At 59.9% G+C, this 22,476-nt stretch overlaps 1 protein-coding gene across 22 annotated transcripts in view; it reads left to right on the top strand.

The window, feature by feature from the left end:
* Positions 1-3,330: 3,330 nt before the first annotated feature.
* The window catches only part of MAPT (microtubule associated protein tau), an 82,284-nt gene continuing 63,138 nt past the window's right edge, over positions 3,331-22,476 (top strand). For 15 of the 22 annotated variants that reach the window (XM_051825032.2, XM_051825030.2, XM_051825036.2 and 12 more), the window contains exon 1: positions 3,365-3,505. The gene's annotated coding sequence lies outside the window, so the exon portion shown is untranslated. Of the gene's footprint in view, positions 3,506-22,476 lie in introns of all 22 variants that reach the window. The other 7 variants (XM_051825022.2, XM_051825021.2, XM_070060560.1 and 4 more) reach the window with 1 other exon arrangement.

Genomic DNA, 22,476 nt, shown 5'->3' with positions numbered 1-22,476 from the left:
ACTTAACCAGACGAACACTCAGCTCCACGTCGCACACAGCTGCACGGCGGAGCTGCCTAGTTGCTTCCAGCACCCGTGACCTGGATTTAACGCAGGCAAATGTGGCCGTTCAGTACCAGGGGACCACACTGCCACCAGTTCTCAGCTATACAGGGACACTGCAAAAACTGCAGAATAGTAACACGGAGAGGCAAGTTCATTTCGGCGAAAAAAATCCATGTGTCGGTTTTTCATATGAATTTGCATGAACTCTCAAAAAGCCCCACATACTGTATCTTAGAGAAATTTGAACATGGAGAGATATTAAATTGACAGACCATGTATTTTGCACATAGAAACCAAAGCATTGATTATGAAGATGATGAAATAACTGAATGGCCACTGCTTGCCAGTCACTGTGCAACAATGTAGCTTTAACATACACACACACACACACACACGCGCACACACATTCTCTCATTCCTCTTCCAGCCAGCTTTTCTGGACTGACAAGCAGCTCCCCAAATTTCTGTGGCTCACACAATGAATGATATTTCTTGCTCATGTCACATGCCTTTCCTTGTATTTTTTTTTTTTTTTTTTAAGATTTATCTATGGGGCCAGCACCGTGGCATAGCGGCCATATGGGCTGCTCCACTTCCAATCCAGCTCTCTGCTTTGGCCTAGGAAAGCAGTGGAAGATGGCCCAAGTCCTTGGGCCCCTGCACCCGTGTGGCAGATGTGGAGGAAGCTCCTGGCTCCTGGCTCCTGGCTTCTGGCTTAGGATCAGCCCGGGTCTAGTCATTGCAACCATTTGGGAATGAACCAAGGGTAGAAAATTCTCTCTCTCTCTCTGCCTCTCTGTAACTGTGCCGTTCAAATAAATAAATCTTTTTAAAGAGAGAGATTTTATTTATTTATTTGAAAGGCAGAGTTAAAAGAGAGAGGGAGAGATAGAGAAAGAGATCTTCCATGTGCTGGTTCACTCCCCAAATGGCCACAACAGCCGGGGCTGGGAGAGGTCAAAGCCAGGAGCTCCATCCTGATCTCCCGTGTGGACGGCAGAGGCCCAGGCACTTGGGCCATCTCCTGCTGCCTTCCCAGGTCGTTAGTAGCGATATGGACCAGAAGCAGAGCAGCCGGGAGTCAAACCTGTGCTGCTAGGATGTGGGCTGTGGGAGTGGCCACTCTGGCAGAGGAGAAGAGAGGGACACTCACAACCCCTCAGCCCCAGGCTCCTGTCTGGCCGTGCCTGCGTTGCGTGGGCGGTAGCGGGCCAAGATGGTGATCCTCCCACAGGAAAAGGGTAAGGACAGTAAGACCTCGGTTCTTCCAGAGGGGTCACCACCCAGCCCTCCTCACCTCCAGAGAGTGAGGAACCTTGCCCAGCGCCTGGGCTCCTGGAGACCAACCACATCTTTGCAACTGCGCTACAATCCCAGCCAGCCTGCAAGGGTACTGCTGGGTGGAGGCAGAACGGGGACCCCCGAGGACAGGGGCCGGGAGCACTCCAGTCACCACCTCGGGGAGCACACAGGTGAGAGAGTATCACGGGGGGGGGGGGCGCCGCGGGCTCCCAACACAGGACACCGCCCTGGGCAGGCGGAAAGAGAGCCTAGATCACCGGGGCCTCGAACCCAGGGGGCGATCAGAGGTTTGTGGCATTTTTGATCTGGCTAAGGGCTGCAGGGTGGGTTGGCACAGGGAGAACGTGAGAGCAGAGACCGACAAAGGCTGCACACGTCCAGAGCCAACAGAGGCGTCTTGAACAAGGATCTGGGCGGTTGGAAGAACAAGTCAAGGCCAGAAACTCAGACCCTGTGGCTTCAGAAATTCGTTCCGGGGCCTGCGCTGTGGTGCAGCAGGTTAACGCCCTGACCTGAGGCACCGGCATCCCATTTGGGCGCCGGTTCTAGTCCCAGCTGCTCCTCTTCCAATCCAGCTCTCTGCTATGGCCTGGGATAGCAGTGGAGGATGGCTCCTGCGCCCACCTGAGAGGCCCGGAGGAAGCTCCTGGCTCCTGGCTTCAGATCAGTGCAGCTCCAGCCATTGCAGCCATCTGGGGAGTGAACCAGTGGATGGAAGACCTCTCTCTGTCTCTACCTCTCTCTGTAACTCTGCCTATCAAATAATAAATAGAATAAATCTGTTTAAGAAAGAAAGAGAGAGAGAGAGAGAGAGAGAGAGAAATTCGCTCCAAGAAACTGCGGGATGCCGCGGGCCACAGGAGTGCCTGGGCTCTGCTCCACCTTCCAGCTTCCTGCCGGGCACACGCTCCTTGGGCAGCTCACCTACCTGGGTCCCTGCCACCCAGACGGACGTCCAAGCTCCTGGGCCAGCCCTGGCTGTTGCAGGAATTTGGGTACAGAACCAGATGGAAGTCAGTATCTTTGTCTCTCTGCCTCTCAAAAATGAAAATCAATGATATTTTTTTTTTCAGTTAGCCCCAGCTCCATCATCTACCCGCTGCTCCCAATAATAATTAAACCCGTGTGAAGACAGGATTTTCACTGTTTGCTTTTTATATTAATCCAAAAGCATACATCGGTCTAAAAAAGGAGCCATGCAAGGAAAGGCTGAGTTCAAGCCCCCGTCCGCGAGGGTGAGACGGCCGCCCCTGCCCCTTTCTGTCTCCCACGTCGGGGCTTCCTCGGATGCTGGGGATGTGTGGACTCCCAGGGCAGCCGCAGGTCAGCTTCAGGCTGCCGAGAGCCATCCCGGCCGACGGTGCCCTGCAGGCACTGGCAGACCCGCGTCGGAAGCTGCACCTGCAGCCGCGGCTGCGCTGCGATCCGAGCAGCCGTTCGTTTAAAAACGAACCCGTAACAGTAGCACCACGACACGGATCGATGAAGCAAAGAAGTGACCTTGTTCAATGACAAAAAAGGGTGACAAGCAGCAAGGAGACAGGCAGCGGGGCCGGTGACCTCCAGCCGGGAGCGCCTTTCGGGGGGACCCGGGGGAGAGGCGCGGAGGTCGCAGGTGCACGGAAACCCGCCGCGGGCTCCCGACATAGGACACCGCCCCGGGCAGATGGAAACCAAAAGGGCAGCATGGCAGCGCGCGTTCAGCTAGGGGCCGGAGGGAGGAGACCCCCCAACAAGACAAAGGCTGCAGCCGCGGGAGGCCTAAAGTGCGCGTGCGCTACGGAGCGCGCGTGCGCGCGGCTGGCCGCGCCGCGGCCCAAGACGTGGGGGAGGGGACTCGGGAGAGGAGTGAGCCGGGGGCCGTGGGCGGGCCGCTCGCGCGCGCCCCCTGGCGGCCGGAGGAGAAGGCGCCCGCGGAGGCCTCGCGGCCCGCCCCGCCCCTGGGGTGGCTCGTGCCCCCGCGGCTCGCGCCTGCGCCTCCGGTCGGGCTCGGGGACGCGCCCCCTCGCCCGCGCGCGCGCGCTCGCAGCCACCGCCACCCACCGGCTCCGGCACCAGCAGCAGCGCCGCCGCCGCCGCTGCACACCGTCTGCACACCGCCAGCGCCGCCGCCTTCCCTCGGCTGCCCGCTGCAGTCCTCGCCGTCTGCCGACTACCAGGTAAGCGCCGGGACTCGGACACCCGCCTCCCGTGCGCTCCGCAAGCCGCCGCAGCCGGAGTTTAATGCCCACCTGCGGCGGGGGCTGGGGCCGGGCGGCGTGGACCGGGGCGCGTGTGTGTGCGTGCGCTTGTGTGGCTGGGGTCCCGGGCGGAGGCTGTGCCCGCAGGGTGGGGCGCGGATGGTGGCCTGGGGGAGGGGGCTGCGCTCTGTCCTCCATCGCAGCCTTTTGCCGCAATGGGCGTGTGTGTGTGTAGGGGGGAGTCCAATGACGACCCCCGAAACCGAACCTCAAATTCGACTTCTCTGCCGCTGTCTGCTGAGAACAAGACCCGGATCGGGTTCTCGAAAAGACGATGGCTCGCACACCTCCGTGCCCGCACCTCCCCGGCGGCGCCCTCCTCGCCGCCCCCTCCTCCGTCCGTTCCTCCTTCAGAAAGCCACAGGGGACATTTGGGGGCTGGGAGGAACCCGAGAGATGGGGAGGGGGCCAGGCGCTGTCATTCCAGCCGCCCTTCCCCCTGCGCGCGCCTGGCACGGGGACTTGGGCAGCGCCGCGCCCGAGGAGAGATGGTGCGTGGGTCCCCGCGGGGACGCCCTCCGAGGCAGGCGGCCCCGGGCCGTGCGACGTGGACGGACTGCGGGGCCGCGGCTCCCGGCTCGCGGGCGCGCACGGCCGCAGCCCTGCACAGCCGGGCGCGGGGGCTGCAGGTGCCTTTCGGGGCGGGTCCCTTTCTCTCGCTCTGCGCCGGGCGCTCCCTGCCGGAGGCGCGGGGCTGGCGCGCAGGGCTCGCCCCTCACTGCGGCAGTGGGTGTGGACCCGGGTGGGCGGCGGAGGGGGGAGCAGGCTGTGCCTCCTCCCACTCCCACCCCTCCCCCGTTTTTTCCCTGCCGAACGCGAGGTGCCATCTTTTTGCGGCTGTCACGTCTTTCTGTTCCCAAGCCGAGCCGGGTGGTCGGGCTCCGCGGAACGGGGCACGGACTGGCCTTGGGTGGGGGGACACCATCAGCCCCGAAATCGCGGCGTTTGGATGCTGCGGGAGTGAGCGCGGGGGTCGAGCACGCGGAATTTTCTTCGACAGCTCGCTGCTTTGTTCCTAGAGCTTACGTGATCCGTGCTCGCGGCCCCGTCTGGGGGTTTCTTCCATTCCACGAGGGCGTTCAGCCAAGACTCCTAGCCCCCTCGTTTCCCACCCTTTGTCGGCTCTTGGTGCTTGCCGGGGGTCCATGAGCCCTGGTCACGAGCCTCCGGGGCGCTGGTGGAACAGCCGCCACCCTTCCCGGAGGTCAGCCCCACGCGGGGGAAGCGCCCTCCCTGCCCAGGGGGGTGGGATTCGGGGTCTGGGCGCGCCGTGCACCTCCCGAGGCTGCCAGCGTCCTGGGGGACACGCCCGCGCGGCTGTCCGGCGATGGGGGCGCGCTCGCCGCCGGCGTCTCTCCCGGCTTTACGCCCTGTTGCTACGCCAGGCTGGAGAATGTCAAGAGGGGGCGTGAGGTTCCCTCGGGCGCCACCGCCACACCCATTTTTTTCCAGACCCACCGAGCTAGCTGAGTGGGGAGTTGCCATGGGAACCGCACGCGTCCGGTGACGGACCCTGGCGGCGTCGCCCCGCCCCCTCCCCGCGGAAATTGGGGACCCAGGGCGGGCCTCGAGATGCGCGCGCTGGGGAGTCCCCCGTCCCTGACCTGTGGCTCTTTCTAATTAGTCCCCGGCGGCCGCAGCCACCCAGACAGGCGTCCCGGATGTATTTTATTATCTTGGCTGGGCTAATTAATATTGCTAAGTGCGAGATTTTCACTTAAGAGTCGGAGTTCGTCGCCGCATTTGGCAGTGAGACGGGGGTATGCGGCCACCTCCCGGGTGATGGCTTTCCGCTTTATTCCAGCGCTGGAAACTGGTGTGGGCGTGGGGCTCCGAGAGCGATGAGCGTGGTCGGGCCAGCTCGTCCGCGCAGGCCTCTCGGGTTCCGCTCCTTGGAACAGCCTGGCTGGGGTGGAGCGCCCGCAGGAGCCGCCCCGGACTGAGTCAAGCATCCTTTTCCCCCAGCCCTTCGCCCCTCGGCAGCGCTGGGGCGGCCCGGGAAAGGGGGAGCCCTTTGCAGCCCCTGGGGAGGAGAGGGAGCCCGGCAGGCACAACACCTTTAGCCCGGTGCCATGGTCCGAGATTTCGCTCCGTTTTGGGGGGCTTAATGGTGTCACCCCAGGACCTTGAGGGAATGCGCAGCGCCCAGCCCCCGCGGTGGTGCCTAGGGACACTCACCCCCGCCCCCTAACGGCTCCAGCAGCGGGGGGCTCTTTTCCCTCCCGGGAGACCCCGCTTACCCCCTGGTACTCAGGAACCTGTAGCTCCAAGTCCTGGCCCAGTGCTGGCTCCCCCTTGGGACAGCGACACTGGCCGGCCCCTCCCCCACCCTGCCCCCTCCACGCCCATACTACGGTGGAAGAGAAATGTCTCTCCCGCTTGGCTGATTCTGAGCTGTGTTTTATGAATTTCCGGCCCCTCATCTCTAACCCTCCCTCTGAGTACAGAAAGAAATGTGTGGCTGGCTGGAGGGGGAGAGGAGGGAAAGCCCCCCCCCCCAGGTCCACAGCCACTCATGACGCTAATCCACCCCCTGGCGTTTGCCTCCGTAACAGGTGTGTTTGGGGCAGTAGCCTGGCTTGGCTTGGGGTTCACCTTGGATGATTTGGGAGGGTTTGTTGGCTTTGCTGGGTGTTGGTGAGTGACAGTCGGTGGCTTGTGTGTCCCTGCTGGCCCAGGCCTTCTCTGCACACGCCCACCACGGAAGGGTGTGGCTTTTAAGTGGTTTCTAGTATCAGGCTCTGCTCCCCAGATAGGAACAAAAGGGATGAATGCCCCTAGGACGCTGGGAGGAAACTTGGAGTGTGTTTGATTGAGCAGAGGTCGGGTTCATCCCAGCTGGGAAGAACCCCTGCTGCTGACCCCCGTGGCCTTGGAGTTCAGGGCCACCTGGAGAGGTGACAGGCCTGTGGCTCTCTTGGTGTAGGCTGACTTTTCCTTCCGGATTTTAACAGCGCCTGCGGCTCGTTTCCCGACATCGTGTTGTATTCCAGGTTCCCGCGGCTCTCAGCTCTCACGCCTGTGGCTTAAACGGTGCCACCGCTGTGTGCATAGACGCTTACTTCTCCAGCTGTGTCTGTGATCGTCCTTAACAGGCCTTCCTGGCCTGCCTTCCAGTGTTCAGTTAGCATCTTTCTTCTTGTGCTCCGCCCAAAGGATCAAAACCAAATGGGTCTTAAGGACCTGAGTGGAGCGAGACATGCGGGAGGTTCTGGCCCTTGTCCATTCAACAAGAAAGTGGGTGGAATACAGGGCAGATCGGCGCTTTCTTCAAGGTCCTGCATCAGAAAGATTTGGGGACAGACCAGCCCGGTTGGTCCCAGCTGGGACCAGATGGCAGCCAGACAGCTGCGTGTGCCCCGGAGCTGCAGCTCATGCCCCCTTCCCTGCCCCGTGCCTTCCCCCTTCCCCAGGGCAGCTCTGCCTGCTCACAGCCCCCAGCCTGGTCCCCTCAGCTCACCTTGCCATTTTGGGCAGAAGGTGAAGGGGCGGGGCGGGGGGGGGGGAGGCCCCATGGGGCCACCCAGGAGGCCGCACCTGCTGGCCTGCAGGACATGGGGGCTGGGAAACCCCCACTGACTGCTCCTCCCCCACCACCCAGAGACCCCTCGGCCCCTCCACACCCTCCGAAATGCCCATCTGACCATCAGGAGCCCGGTGCTTCCCTGGGCAACCTGGAGCAGTGTTGTGGATGAGTGGAAGCAAAGACCCCAGCCGCTGGGCAGCGACAGGCAGGGAGCCGCCACTTCCCTGTAAAACCGAGGTTCTTACACGGCCACTGAGGCGTCCACAGGAACTCCTTATTTTCACACCTGGGGTGGGTGCACTGGTGTGGAGTGGTCAGGCCTGAAACTGGACCCCTCCCTGCAGGCCTGAGATACCCCGGCACTGTTGTGATTGACTCTCTGATTTTATCCTCTCCGCGTCCTCTAGGGGGCGCTGTTGTTGTCACCCTGCCACAGACAGGGAGCCCCAGCACAGAGAGGCTTAGACACTCCTGGACGGCCACACAGCCATTGAGTGCTGGAGCTGTCAATCTGACACTACCCCGCCCCCTTTCAGCCACACCTGGGTTCACTAGACCTTTGTGAGAATCCCAAGCACCAACCATGATATGGACCCAGTGGAATGTTCTGATTGCACAGACTCAACAAATGAATTTTTACAGGCGTCTGTGATTGGAGCATGGCCTGGGATAGGGTGAGAGAGCTGTGGAGTTAAAACTCCCAGTTTCTGATCTGCCCCAATGTGTGAAACAGAGAGATGCCCCCCGCCAGGAACCCTAAACCTTTCCCAGGGTCTCTGGATTGCTGTGTCATGGGAAAGCTGGAAATCAAGACTGGAGCGCTGAGACCTGGATTCAGCCCTGGTTGTCACTGATTTCTTTTTAGACTGCTATTTATTAATCCCACATTTCATTTTTCTGGAACTCACCCTCTTTTTTTAATATAAGATTTACTTATTTATTTGAAAGGCAGAGTTACAGAGAGGAAGAGAGAGAGAGAGGACTTCCTTCTCTGGTTCACTCCCCAAATAGCTGGAGCTGGGAAGCCAGGAATCTGGAGCTTCTTCCAGGTCTCCCATGTGGGTGCAGGGGCCCAAAGACTTGGGCCATCTTCTACTGCTTTCCCAGGCCATAGCAGAGAGCTGGATCAGAAGTGGAGCAGCTGGGACTTGAACCGGCGCCCATATGGGATGCCAGCACTGCAGGTGGCGGCTTTAACCACTAAGCCACAGCACTGGCCCCCGGTCACTGACATTTTAGGGACATCAGAGGCTCTATGCCTCTGAGGTTGAGCATTGGCACCCTGATGGGTATAACTCTGAGACCCTGGGTGTGTGTGGAGCAGGCTGGGCTCAGGCAAGCCCTTGTGGAAGGATCCCAGGTCTCCCTTGGCAGAGGTGGGCCCTGGAGGTATTGCCCCGCTCCTGGGGTGCAGACTCTGCAGTAAAGAAATACTCATGCTGTGGGCTGCAGGGCCGCCTGGGACCCCTCTGTCTCCGGGACACTCTGCAGTCCACACACACACGCACGCACACACGCACTGCTGGCCTGTCTTGTCCCCAGTGCCTTCTTAGACGGGCTGCTACCCTGTGCACCGGCCACCTCTGCCAGGCTGCCCCCCTGCCCAGATGGCGCCCATCCGAGTGTAGGAGGCTGCTAGCCCAGCGCGGGTGTGAAGCTTGTTGGGTTCTTTGGTTTGGAAACGCCCTGTCGGTGTGCAGGGCTTCAGGAAATACATACGCGGATGAGCTCCAGGTGGCGCATCTGGTGACGGTTTCCCTGCATTCGGGGATGTAGAAATTCGAACACCAGCTCAGTTAATCCCCAAGAAGCGTGCCTCAGCTATTCAAGGTAACGCTGTACGTGCCTTGAGGGCTACCGCTGTGTGGGTCCCCGGTGCAGGCCGGATGGGCCTTGGGGGGATGCAGACCCCAAGCCCCCTACTTGCTGTTGTGGGGATTCTGTGGAAGCCTCTGTTGTCTGGACCTTGGTGCGTGACAGTGCCGGGGTGAAGTGAGGTGACGCAGCACTCCCCAGGGCCGGGCACGAAGTAACCGCTCACAGTGGCGCCGTGGGCAGCGTCCTCTGGGCAGACGCTTGCAATCGCGTGCGTGGGCAGAGGTGTCGGCGATGCTGCTGGCACCAGGTGTAGCAGAGAAATTGCTGCGCTGAGCGGAGATCCAGCCGGAACGCGGCGTGGCTGTTTGGGTGGAGGCAGAGCCACTGGAAGTTGCGCCTGCTCATGTTCGGACGTGCCACGGGCAGGCAGGCTGATTTGTCATCCGTCGTCCTGCTCCGTCTTCTTCCTTCCTGAAACCCGCCCCCTGCCAGGAACAGACCACCCCAGCCCACCCTCGGAGGAGGGTGAGCGGGCTGCTGCCGCGGGGTCAGGGGGCAATCTCGTTCACTCACTGAGCGAGAAGTCTGCCAGGGCTGATGACGGCGGTGGCAGTCATGGAAGGCGTGAAATGTGCCAGTGGGCAGGCGGCTTCCAGATGGGCTGTTGGGAGTGTGTGGAGAAATGCTGGATGATGCAAACTCGCCCTGTACTAGGTCTCGGAATCTCAGGCACCTGCTAGCTTCGCTGTATATGAATTCATAAATCAGGCTTAAGAAGCCTTCTTGGGGGCCGGCACTGTGGTGCGGTGGGTGAAGCTGGCACCCCATATCGGAGCACTAGTTCTAGCATGGCTGCCCCACTTCTGATCCAGCTCCCTACTTATGCACCTGGGAGCGCAGCAGGTGATGGCCCCGGTGGAAGACCAGGATGGAGCTCCAGGCTCCTGGCGTCAGCCTGGCCCAGCCCCAGTCATTGTGGCTATCTAGGGAGTGAACCAGCAGGTGCAAGTTCTCTCTCTCTCTCTGTCCCTTCCTCTCTCTCTCTGTAACTCTACCTTTCAAATAGATTTATTTATTTAAAAGTCAGAGTTACAGAGAGAGGGAGAGAGAAAGAACTTCATCCGCTGGTTTACTCCCCAGGGAGCCGCAATGACTGGGGCAGGGCCAGGCAGAAGCCAGGAGCTTCCTCCAGGTCTCCCACGTGGGTGCAGGGGCTTTGGCACTTGGGCATCCTCTGCTGCTTTCCCAGGGGCATTAGCAGGGAGCTGGATTGGCAGCAGAGCAGCCGGGACACAAACCGGTGCCCATGTGGGATGCTGGCATTGCAGGTGGCGGCATTACCTGCTTCATCATGACACCAGCCCCAGCTTAGCAGTTTTTTTTTTTTTTTTTTTTTTTTTTTTTTTACAGGCAGAGTGGATAGTGAGAGAGAGAGACAGAGAGAAAGGTCTTCCTTTGCCGTTGGTTCACCCTCCAGTGGCCGCCACAGCTGGCGCGCTGCGGCCAGCGCACCGTGCTGATCCGAAGGCAGGAGCCAGGTGCTTCTCCTGGTCTCCCATGGGGTGCAGGGCCCAAGCACTTGGGCCATCCTCCACTGCACTCCCTGGCCACAGCAGAGAGCTGGCCTGGAAGAGGGGCAACCGGGACAGAATCCGGCGCCCTGACCGGGACTAGAACCCGGTGTGCCGGCACCGCTAGGTGGAGGATTAGCCTATTGAGCCGTGGCACCGGCCAACTTAGCAGTTTTTAAGTCACTATATCAAAAATCATAAAAGTGATGGGTGTATTTTAGACGCTTTACTCTGACTTAAACCATATCCGTGTGCCTCTGTTGCCTGGCTTTGGCCGGGAGCAGCCTTCTGCTGCTGCTCGGGGCAGCTGGCTGCAAGCCCTCCTTGTCTATTTTGCCCACACTGACTCATCTAGGGCTTTGGAGTTTGGCCCTAGTTTTGGATGTATACTGTGGAGCTGTCTAAGTGCAGAGAACCTGGAAGGTTGTCCTGTGCATTTTGTGGCCTGTGAACATCCTATTGATGCTTCTCACCTTCATGAGGTCTTTCCAAAGCATTCGAGTCCATTTTCCATCAGCTGATGATGTTGAGAGCCCAGCTCTCGCTTCGTAGTCCATCGGCTTGCGGCTGAAGTTATGTGACGGTCCCGCAGGGTTTCTGGACAGCACAGGTGACCTTCAGTGAGTGCCTGGTGGAGGCAGGAGGCGGTGACACCAGGCCCTGGGGACCCCAGCCCCTCCTGTCTGCAGAGCTTCATTGCTTGTCCTCACTGGGCCGGCCTGGGTGGCAGGAGAGAGCCCACAGGGGGACTTGGGAGCTGAGTCCTCCCTCTGCCTATCTTTTTATTTTTTTAAAGAATTATTTATTTGAAAGAGTTACAGAGAGACGTAGAGACAGAGAGAGGTCTTCTATCCGCTGGTTTGCTCCCCAAATGGCCACAAAGGCCAGAGCTGAGCTGATCTGAAGCCAGGAGCCAGGAGCTTCTTCTGGGTCTTCCCACGCGGGTGCAGAGGCCCATGTACTTGGGCCATCTTCTACTACTTTCCCAGACCACAGCAGAGAGCTGGATTGGAAGTGGAGCAGCCGGGACTCGAACTGGTGCCCATATGGGATGCAGCGCTGTAGTCTGGGGATTCAACCTGCTGTGCCACAGCGCCAGCCCCCACCTGTCTTTTTGTTACTTATCTTCAAGACACAGCACTAGGAAGCCGTCCACACAGAATCGCAATGAGGGGGCTTTACAGAAATGGCCCCATCAGACTCTAATGTAAATCCATTTACTCTGCTAAGTCCCTGAAGGAGAGAGTTTCAGATCCAGGTCCAGCAGCTTATAAGCGGCTGTAAGTCAGGAGTAAACCTGAAGCTGCTGACGGCGGGTTGCTGACGGCCTCCCTCCGGCCCTGTGCCCGCTGTGCTACACCGAGGCGTGGAGACGAGAGGGACGTAAGTGACGTGGGGTCCCAGCTGCTGGGTTTCCGTCCAGCTGTGGCCCAGTCTTCTTTCCCTGGGGAGACTAGGACCTGGGTCGTGGTTCTGCCCTGCAGAGTCCCCATGACATCCAGGTATCCGAAGGCCCTGGTGCGTCGCTGCCAGTCACGCGGGCTGCAGCCAGCCCGTGAGGAAGGAGGCGGTGCTGGGAAGGACCAATGCACGGAACCAGGGGACGGGACCCTTCCCGGGGTGCGGGCCAACTCTCCCCGGAATTGGATCAAGCTGAGCATAGACAGAGCTGTCCTGGGTCAAGTCCAGCTTTGCCACTGACGTTCAGGGCATTTCAGGCATGCTTGTTGCCAGCTGTTCCTAGTGGACAGTGGCACCTGTCTGTCGTCCTTATCATGCCCCCTCCAAAGACCCTGAGAGGGGGAGTGAGGGCGTGGGAGGTCCCATGGAACAGGGTCTGCATTCACTCCTGGCTCCAGTTCCCTCCTAAAGCAGACGCTGGTGGTGGCTCGAGCGACAGGGTCCCTGCTCCCCACATGGGAGACACAGACAGTCCCAGCTCTCTGTCCCCAGGCCAGCCCTGGCCATTGCCAGCATTTAGGGAGTGAACCAGAAGATGCAGGCTCTTTTTCCGTCTCCCTCTGTCTCAAATAAAGTTTTTTAGAAGGGATGTATTAGGGCCGGCGCCACAGCTCACTAGGCTAATCCTCTGCCTGCGGCACCGGCACCCTGGGTTCTAGTCCCGGTTGGGGCACGGGTTCTGTCCCGGTTGCTCCTCTTCCAGTCCAGCTCTGCTGTGGCCCAGGAGGGCAGTGGAGGATGGCCCAAGTGCTTGGGCCCTGCACCCCATGGGAGACTGGGAAGAAACACCTGGCTCCTGGCTTCGGATCGCTGCAGCGCGCTGGCGGTAGCCGCCATTTGGGGCTGAACCAATGGAAGGGAGACCTTTCTCTCTGTCTCTCTCTCTCACTGTCTAACTCTGCCTGTCAAAAAAAAAAAAAAAAAAAAAAGCGATGTATTGGAAGATCAAAAATCTAAGGCCAAACACCTAAGGGAAGGTTACTGTTGAAGAACTGCTGTGGTTACCTGTATAAAAAGCACGCGTGTGCGTGAATGTTCACGCCTCATTTGACGTGTGTCTGCATTTTCTTTTTTTTGTATTGGGTTTGCTGAGTAGCTTTCGGCTTTGGTGCCGATCGTGCGTCAGAGTTGAGGTCCATCCCTAGGCAGGCCACGCAGTGGTTGTGGATGACAGTGACAGCGTCTGTGGCTTCCCGCTCCCCTGGGCGCGTGAGCACTGTGGCGCAGCCTGCACGTGAACTGGTCCCTCTCAAAGCTGCTTGTCAGGCAGCAGCCCTCCGCTGCCCACTTTCTGTCCTGACCACAAGGACAAGGGGAATTGGACACACTGACCCCAGCCCACTGCTCAGCCTGCTGCCACCCCCCGGTGAGGCCAGCTTGGAGACGAAGCGTTTCTCAGAAGGTCCCTGAGTCCCACTGAGTCCTGGCGGGCTGTGCCGGCTGTTCTCCGTAAACCCGGCTGGCAGCCCCTGGGGTCGTCCTCGGGGATGACCGCGTCCCAGGTTCCCTGCTGTGGCGCTGAAGACGCCGATCTCTCTGGGGTGTCCTTGCGGGCTGAGCAGATGGAGATGTGTCCGTTTCAGCGATTAATCACGAACCGATGTTGGGTGGCTGGTGGGAAACACAGACACAGAAGCTCAGGAGGGAGGATTTTATGTTGTACGTTGACAATTTAAGATGAGGGAAAAAAAAAAAAAAACTTTGAAAAGATCTGGCTGTTTGTTGCAGGCAGGCCGCCCTCCAGAGCGAGCCGGCCTCTGTTGTCATCGGCTGTTTGAGCTCTCCAGCCCTGAGTTGAATTATGAACTTCCCAATTATCAACCAGGAGATTTCTGGTGAAGATGATTCCTGGACCTCGGGGTTTCTGTCTGTGCCACGGGGATTCTGTGGTCTCTCTCCAGGGGTCCCGGAGGCCCTCCTCTACTGGGGAGTCCTGGAGCTGAGTTAAAAGGGCCAGCGAGAATTCCCGGGAGTGTCTCAGAGACCAGCGCTGCAGAGAGGGGGAGGCTTTGGGGGCCGCAGCGAGGGTCCTGATCTGGCCTCTGGGGGCCAAGGGGAGCCTGACCCTGAGTGATAGAGCAGCGGCCACCCCACGCCTGAGCTCAGCCAGACGGTACAGCGCATCCCGGGCGCGGGCGCGGCCAGCAGGGCCTGTGCCCGGCCTGCACGGTGCCCTTCTTTGGAGGCCGGTGATCCAGGTGATGGGGAGGGGTGGGCGTGGCCGCGGCAGGTTCCGGCTTCTCTGCAAAGGGACTGGGACTTCCTCCTTGGCTGTGTTGTGGCCCTAGGATGGAATTTGCTGGCAGCTTTTCTGTTTTCTCAGGATTTTCTGTTTCTTCCCCGTCAGACAAGGACTCGGGACAAAATGTGGTGTTATAATCGTGGCCGGGGCGGCCCCTCCCACCGCTCAGAGCAGTGCATCATGAAACAGTGATTAAGTTCTACAGATGAGGCTTTCATGGCGTCATTTTCTGGTGGCTGCTTGGTGGCCCGGCGGCTCAGGGGGCCGGGCCCAGCTTACCCACCTCCCCCGTGAGCCTGAGGTTTCTGTGCCCATGGATGGTGGGAAGGAGGCTGGCTGGTAGCGGGCCCTGGGCACTACCACGTGGTCAGGCCTGAGCCCAGGTCCTGGGGGTCCAGGGGCCCCACAGCATGGCCTGCTCCCCTCTGCTAGGGTGGCTGGCGTCTGAAACTCTCCTCCTCCCCCACAGCCTGGGGTTTCCTTCCTCCCTGCTTTCCAGCACTCTTCTCACGGGCACTGAAGTGGGCGTGGTCCATCATTAGGGAAACAATGATCAAATACTCCCAGTTTCCGCCCACAATTCACACCCAGTGTATTTTGCATACCACTGTTGTACCCCTGTCACCGGCCTGACACCACCCACACAGGTAGAGAACAAGCCCCGCCCTCATGCTCGGCTGGGCCGCCCAGTCCCACTGTACCCACCGGCCAGCCTGCCCCTTGGCTCCTTAAGACAATGAGCCCTTTGTGCCCCTGCCCCACCCACAGGCCCCCTGCTGAGAATGTCCTGCCGGCCTGTCCCGCCCCCTGCACACAGCAGTGGTTTGCACTCAAGTCTTGGCTTTGCACCTGGGTCTTATCTGTGCTGGTGTGTGCTTCCCCTCACCCACTCGGGGGCTGGGCGCAGCTCACAGCGGCTGCAGTCTGATGCTAACCCCCCAGGCGGGTACTTTACCTGTTGAAATAGTCAGACTTCCACCTGCTAGTCTGCTTCCAAACACACTGCTGGAAAATCCTAAAACCACATTTCCTTTAGAACCTTCTAAACCCGCAGCTCCGCCCTGCCCCAGGCCGATGTAAAGTCTCCCGAGGGGCCAGTGCCCAGCCGGGGGTACCTTTCATCCAGGAATTGTTCCCAGGGGAAACCAAGGCCCTGGGGGTCTCACCTCAGGGGAGGCAGCCTCCTGCTGTCTCCCTGCCCGGGCCACTGCTACAATGCTGTGCCCTCCAGCCCCCGCCCTGATCTTGTGTAACCCGAGCCCGGAGAAAGTATTTTAAACCGAAACAGCTCTCTCGCCTGCGGCCCCGGTGGTGACGGCAGAACCAAGTTTAGTGTCGTGGGCAGGTCCACATGCATCTCCCAGCTCACATAAAACACGCGGAATGTCCACCCCCACCACACTTCCATGGGCGGTCCACTAGGGAGGAGCGCGGAGAGGGGCCTGGAGCCTCCCCCCAGGAGGGAGGAGCAGCCCTGCTAGCCTGCTAGCCAGCCGGCCCGCCTCTACGGGGGGGGGGGGGGGGGGGGGCGCGTAACTAAAGGTGAGCGCTGCCCCTGTAGGGGGGAGCGTAACTAAAGGTGAGCGCTGTCCCTGGGCCCGTATTGCCCAGCACTGCCCGCCCCTCCTTGCTGAGCAATGGCTTCGTTTCCTCCAGGTCTACAGCAGTAGTAGTAGCTGTGTGGGTGTGGGCAGGAATTAGGTGTACACGGTCTCCCACGTGGGTGCAGGGGCCCAGGCACTTGGGCCATCTTCTGCTACTTTCCCCGGTGCACTAGCAGGGAGCGGGATCGGAAGTGGAGCAGCCGGGACTGGAACCGGCACCTCTGTGGGATGGCAGCATTGCAGATGGAGCTGAACCCACTGCACCACCAGGCCGGCCCCTCCAACCATGTTTTAAACCAGTTGCAAGCCAAGAGCCCACATGTGAGACCCCACCCTTGTTGCTGTCTTGTGGGGGGTTTTTTGGGAAGGAGGAGTCAGGGCCAGGGATTATTTGTGTATCTGTGGGAGAATGAGCCCAGGTCCTTGACTTCTTCAGGTTGAAGTGAAAGTACTGGGTGAGTAAGGGGACAGAGGACAGCAGGAGAAAGCAACAGTGGAGCCCCCCATTCTCTGTCACGGAGAGGGGACCCCGAGCTGCATACCTGGGAGGGCTGTGCGATCCTGGGCCTTTCGTAGGCCCCCTTACGTCCCTCTCGTCCCTGTCACGGGTGGGGGCCATGGACTGGGCTGGGGCCGAGGGGTGCAGGCATTCCTGAGTGCTTTCCAAGCAAGGAAGGGGCACAGATCAGGCCGTGGGCCCCAGAGCTGTAAGTGTGGCTGCACGTGGAGAAAGGGTCCCTGCAAATACAATGAATTAATGATTTTGAGATGAGGGGGTTTCCTCTGTTCTCTGGATGGGCCTTTACTGCCGTCCCATGGGTCCTTGTAAAGCGAGGCAGAGGGGGGCTGGCACTGAGGGTGCCAGTTCGAGTCCCGGCTGCTCCTTTTCCAATCCAGCTCTCTGCTACGGCCTGGGAAAGCAGCGGAGGATGGCCCAAGTCCTTGGGTCCGTGCACCAGCGTGGGAGACCTGGAAGAAGCTCCTGGCTTCGGACCGGGCCAGCTCTGGCCATTGTGGCCATCTGGGGAGTGAACCAGCGGATGGAAGACCTCTCTCTGTTTCTCCTTCTCTCTCCCTGTCTGTGGAACTCTGCTTCTCAAATAAATAAATAAATCTTAAAAAAAAAAAAAAGTGAGGCAGAGGGAAATTAAAGACACAGAAGACAGCGTGGTGACGGAGGCAGAGATCGGAGTGCTGTGGCCAGGAGCCGAGGTTGCCGGCAGCCACCAGGAGCTCGGAACGGCTGTGCTGGGGCTTCCCGGGGAGCGTGGCCCTGCTCGGCCACAGTGGTGCCGGTTTCAGACTCCTGGAATGAATAGCTGCTGATTTAAGCCCTACCAATTGTCTGTGGCAATTGGTCACAACAGACACCTGAAACACACACAGGAGAAGCGTGTCCCTTGCAATGTCTGGGATATACTTATGCTAACAGCCCAGCGGGGCCTCCTTGGTTCCCAGGGTCTGATGGGCACTGTCGGGGAGGGAGCTCTGTGCCACGGTGCCCCGGAGCCGATCTGAACTTCACTGTGCCTCCGGAGGAGAAAGGGGGCAATTAGGCAGGTGTAGGCGATTTGTCCTTTCAGCAGGTCATCTGAGCACTCACGGGAGCTGTGTGGGCGTGGAGGACTTAGCTGCTAATCCAGGACCTCGGGGCTCAGCTTCCAGCCACTGCAGAATCAGCGCGTGAGCTGCGGCCCTGAGCGGAGCGCAGATGCCTCCGTGACACCCTGACACCTTGCCGACACCTGAGCTGCCCCCGGGGATTCCATAGGGGTCGGGTTTCCCACACTAGGATCTTGGGGTGGTGGGGCCCCCGATTTCAGGCCTGAAAGGGGAGGATGGCGCTGGCTTCAGAGTCCCCAGAGGGCCCCTCAGGGGAAATGCAGTCACGTGTCACACTCAGCGGTCCCTGTGCACTCACGCCTGCCTGCACAGGGAGTCACTTGCTGTGTGGTCAAGACTTGCGGGAAGCCCGGCCCAACGTCGTCCACCTGGGGTGGGGGGCTCAGTGCAGGCCCCTTCCGCGCTGTCTGCGGGAGTGAGGGTTTCTCTCGCTTCTCATTGGCTCTCTGACACCTGGGCGGTCCCTGTGCCTGCAGTCCTCCCTGATGCCCACAGAACCCGCGGAGTCTGAGCTCAGGGGAAGGGGTCCCAGGACATCCCAGCACCGTTCCCGATATCCAGGCCTGGTGAAAGAGAAAACCACGCAGCTCATAGGGAAGAGACAGGAAAGCAGCCAGGAGATGACACGTGCTTCCCTCCCCGTAACAGAGACTGCTGCTACAGACCCAGCCAGGGGCCACTGCTGGGGATCCGGCGGCGGTGGCGCCAGGGATTGGGGGTGTGCGCAGTGCACCTGCTGAGCACTCGCTCTCAGTGGGGACAGGACACCCCCGCTGATCCATCAGGGCCGTCCCTGGAGAATTGCTTGTTGTGCAGAAGTGTGGGAAGAAGAGGGGAGGACTGGTGACAGCGTGGGGCTAAAGGGCTGCAGCGGAAGCGAGCAACGGATGTCTGGTTCCCTGAGGGCGCCCTTGGGACCTCTGCGAGGAAGGCAGCTCGCGTTCCTGCCGCGGGATGGTCCATGTGGCTGCAGCCTAACCCAGGTTGCTGTGGGGCCAGCGCTGTGGTGTAGTGGGTAAAGCTGCTGCCTGCTGGCATCCCTTATGGATGTGGGTTCAAGTCCCGGCTGCTCCATTTCCGATCCAGCTCTCTGCTGTGGCCTGGGAGAGCAGTAGAAGATGGCCCAAGTCCTTGGGTCCCTTCACCCACGTGGGAGACCTGGAAGAAGCTCCCGGCTTAGGATTGGCCCAGCTCTTGCCATTGCAGCCGTTTGGGGAGTGAACCAGCGGATGGAAGACCTCTCTCTCTCTCTCTCTCTCTCTCTCGCTGCCTGTGTAACTCTGTCTTTCAAATAAATAAATCTTTATTTTTTATTTTTATTTATTTATTTTTTTTGACAGGCAGAGTGGACAGTGAGAGAAACAGAGAAAGGTCTTCCGTTGCTGTTGGTTCATCCTCCAATGGCCGCCGCAGCCAGCGCGCTGTGGCTGGCACACCATGCTGATCCAATGGCAGGAGCCAGGTGCTTATCCTAGTCTCCCACAGGGTGCAGGACCCAAGCACTTGGGCCATCCTCCACTGCACTCCCTGGCCATAGCAGAGAGCTGGACTGGAAGAGGGGCAACCGGGACAGAATCCGGCGCCCTGACCGGGACTAGAACCTGGTGTGCTGGGGCCGCAAGGCGGAGGATTAGCCTATTGAGCCGCGGCACCGGCCCAAATAAATAAATCTTTAAAAAAAAAAAAAAAGGTTGCCATGGCAGCCACCAGGGAGAGAATTTAAGTTTGGGCAGGAGATGCCCCCACTCTCATTTTCCCAGGTATGACCTTTTCATTACCATAAGAAAAGTGCACGTGTGAACTCAGGCACCAGTGCCCTTCAGTGCAAAGAAATATCTGGAAGAGTTTCTTCTAAAGGCGCTCCAGGTGCCGCTGGACCCCGCACCACAGGCCCTTCAGCTGCCTATGGCCAAGGGAGGCCTTTGTGGGCCCACCTGCGGGCTGCCTGGGTGGAGGAGCCATCCGGATGAGCTGTAGGAATAGAACGGCTAGCCATGAGCTGGGTGTGTCCCTGCAGGTGGAGGTGGGCCAGCCAGGAGAGCACAGCCCCTGGGCCACTGCCCTTGTCCTAGCCTTAGCTGCCCTGGTCCTTGCAATCCAAGTGAGACCCTGCCCCCGCCCCCACGGGCAAGCTCCTGAGGCGACACTGGCTGCTGCTGTCACTTTGCGATTTTAATGCAAATCCTTCCCTGTCCAGACATCCTCCCCGCTGTCTTCTTCACTTGCTCTGCAGGGGCCTTGTTGCATTCTGCATTCGTTGCATTTGCAGCCTCTTGGCGAGGGGCTGGGGGCCCAGCGGGGAGGAAGTGGCGGGGTTGAGCCTGGAGTGACTTCCATGGCCGGGGCTCAGCTCCCTCATTCCTTGAAGGACTGAGAGTGCAGCTCTTCAGCCCCACGCTGAGAGGCCCCGCTCCCGGGACGCCAACTCCACGCCGAGAGCGGCCGCCAGAGCAGCGGTGCTCGGTGGCTGTGTCCCGGCGCGGCCCCCTCCCGCGAGGCCAGCAGCTCAGCCGTGGCTGCAGTGAGCACCTGCCACTCACTCACCTGCCTCAGGACCCTACAGCCCTGTAGGACCCAAGCCCCGGAGCCATGGAGGTAGAAGAGGAGAGAGTGAGTCACCTCCTGTCCCTCCTCCCCACGCCCCTCTGCCTCCCCAGCTTCTAGTGAGGGGACATCAGCCTTGCAGGGTGTTGGGGGCCACAGCTGTGCGTGGAGCAGGGCCAGAGCCTCCTGAGAATGAGGGCACTGAGCCCCGAGAGGTGGAGGCGGAGCTGGCCCAGGTCTCCTGGGTCCCTCGCCCACGGAGATCCCCGCTCCTGCTCTACCTCAGGCCCCCGTAGAGGGACCCTCAGGCCCCCCTGGCCCGTGGTGCTATCTCACAGTGGGCACTTGGCCAGGAAGCACCAGTATTTGAGATTCCAGGAAATGAAGGCTTGGCCTCTCAGGCGGATGCTGGTGGCTGGAGCAGTTGGTCTGATTGACAGATGCAGCCCCTGTGTGGCAGCTTTCTAGAACATTCCAGTGCCTTCTGCAGTGTGAGGAGCTCTTTTGCTGTCTCCTGGTGGTCTCATCCAGGGACAGCCGTGTGACACCGGCCTTGCTCGGTCACCTGGCTGTGCCTCAGTGACGCCCCTCGGCCCGGGCCGAGCCACCAACGCTGGGGCCGACTGATCACAGGAGCCGGGCAGGAGCAGAGATGTGACCAGGACTTGGCCTCCTAGAGAAAATAATCAAAACAAGCAAAAGTAAAGCCAAAAGTGCGTCCCTCGAAGAACATTGAGGGCAATGTCCTTCTCCCGAACAAGCCAGCTGAACCTGACTGGGGCCGGCGCGGTGGCCAATGGGTAAAGCCACCATCTGCAGCACCCAGCTCCATATGGGCATCGGTTCCAGCCCCGGGGGCCCCACTGCCGATCCAGCTCCCTCCTAATGCGCCTGGGAAGGCAGTGCATGTGGCCCAGGTGCTTGGGCCCCTGCACCCACCAGGGAGACCCGTAAGAAGCTCCTGGCTTCTGATCAGCCCAGCTCCAGGTCTTCCAGCCATTTAGAGAGTGACCCAGTGGATGGAAGATCTCGCTCTCGCCCTCTGTAATTCTGCCTTTCAAATAAATAAATCTTTAAAAAAGAAAATCAACACCGATTTCCTGGGGAATGTCCCAGAATTCCTGGAGGCCGCATGGCCATCACCGAGGAAGGGGCTCCCACATGGCAAGCAGGCCACGCCACACCCCTCCCCACATGTACTTCAGTAACAGGCAGCACCTGTCGCTGGAAAACGAGGTGCCTCCTGGCCGTGGGGAGGCGCTGCCCTCCGCCAGGCCCTGAGTCCCACCTCGGGAGGGGGCCCATTTCAGAGTCCTGCTGTTGGGACTCTCCTCCTGTCAGTATCCTCTTCCCTCCCCCTCGCCCCGCCGGCGCACTCTCTGCGGAATGAGTTTACTGAGCTGTTAGTTTCATCATTTTATCCTTGTTGTGCGGGACATGCACCAGGACGGACCCGCCTCTTCCGGCCATGCCGGCGCCTGGGTGGGATGTGGTGGAAAGGCCCCCGGCCTTGGAAGGGCGCTGGCGGGGTGGGGGGATGGGGGCTTGGCTGCGTGACCTGGGCCAGCGGCCTGGCTCCTGCCCTGAACCATGGGAATATTAGCACCTGTGGCAGGGACAGCAGGGCTGGGGGTCCAGCCCCAGCGCTACTGAGCGCCTGCTGGGTGTAACCTGGGAGCAGCCCCAGGCAGCCAGGGTCAGCGAGCTTTGTGTGAAGCAGGTGTGGTGCAGCAGGTGGGCTGTGGAGGGGCTCTGGCTCTGCTCTGCGAACACGAATTCTCTCCCAGGTCCGCGCTTCCACACGCGTGTGTGTGTGTGTGTGTGTGTGTGTGTACACGTTCTGTTATACCTGAGTAGTCTGGCTGCCAGAAGTTGAGCACGCAGTCGGACTGTTAGGATCAGCAAGAACAAGAGCAAGACGGTGACTACCCGGACACGGTCCTCTGTGGGACTCCTAACCCCCAAGGGGAAGGGACCAGGAGGTGCTGGAGGGTGGGTGCCTCCAGGAGAGGCCCGGGAGCCCCGCCCCGTCCTCAGCGGGAGGGCGTGGCCGGCAGGTGCTGCCTCTGAGGAAGTGCACACTCTCCACGTGAGACCCTGCCGGGGCTGTGACCGTGGACGTCCGGCCTTCAGCCATCCATCTGATGGTTTTTTTAAAAAAAAGATTTATTTATTTATTTATTTATTTATTTATTTATTTATTTATTTGAAAGGCAGAGTTATATACAGGAGAGGCAGAGAGAGAAAGGTCTTCCATCTGCCTGTTCACTCCACAGTTGGCCACAATGGCTGGAGCTGGGCTAATTGGAAGCCAAGAACCAGGAGCTTCTTCCAGGTCTCCCACGCAGGTGCAGGGGCCCAAGGACCTGGGCCATCTTCTACTGCTATCCCAGGCCATAGCAGAGAGCTGGATCGGAAGTGGAGCAGCTGGGACTTGAACCGGTGCCCATATGGGATGCTGGCACTGCAGGTGATGGCTTTACCCGCTCTGCCATAGCGCC

This window comes from Oryctolagus cuniculus, chromosome 17 (genome assembly GCF_964237555.1).
Source record: "Oryctolagus cuniculus chromosome 17, mOryCun1.1, whole genome shotgun sequence".
In the NCBI taxonomy this organism is placed as follows: domain Eukaryota; kingdom Metazoa; phylum Chordata; class Mammalia; order Lagomorpha; family Leporidae; genus Oryctolagus; species Oryctolagus cuniculus.
This window is presented reverse-complemented; position numbering and strand designations above follow the sequence as displayed.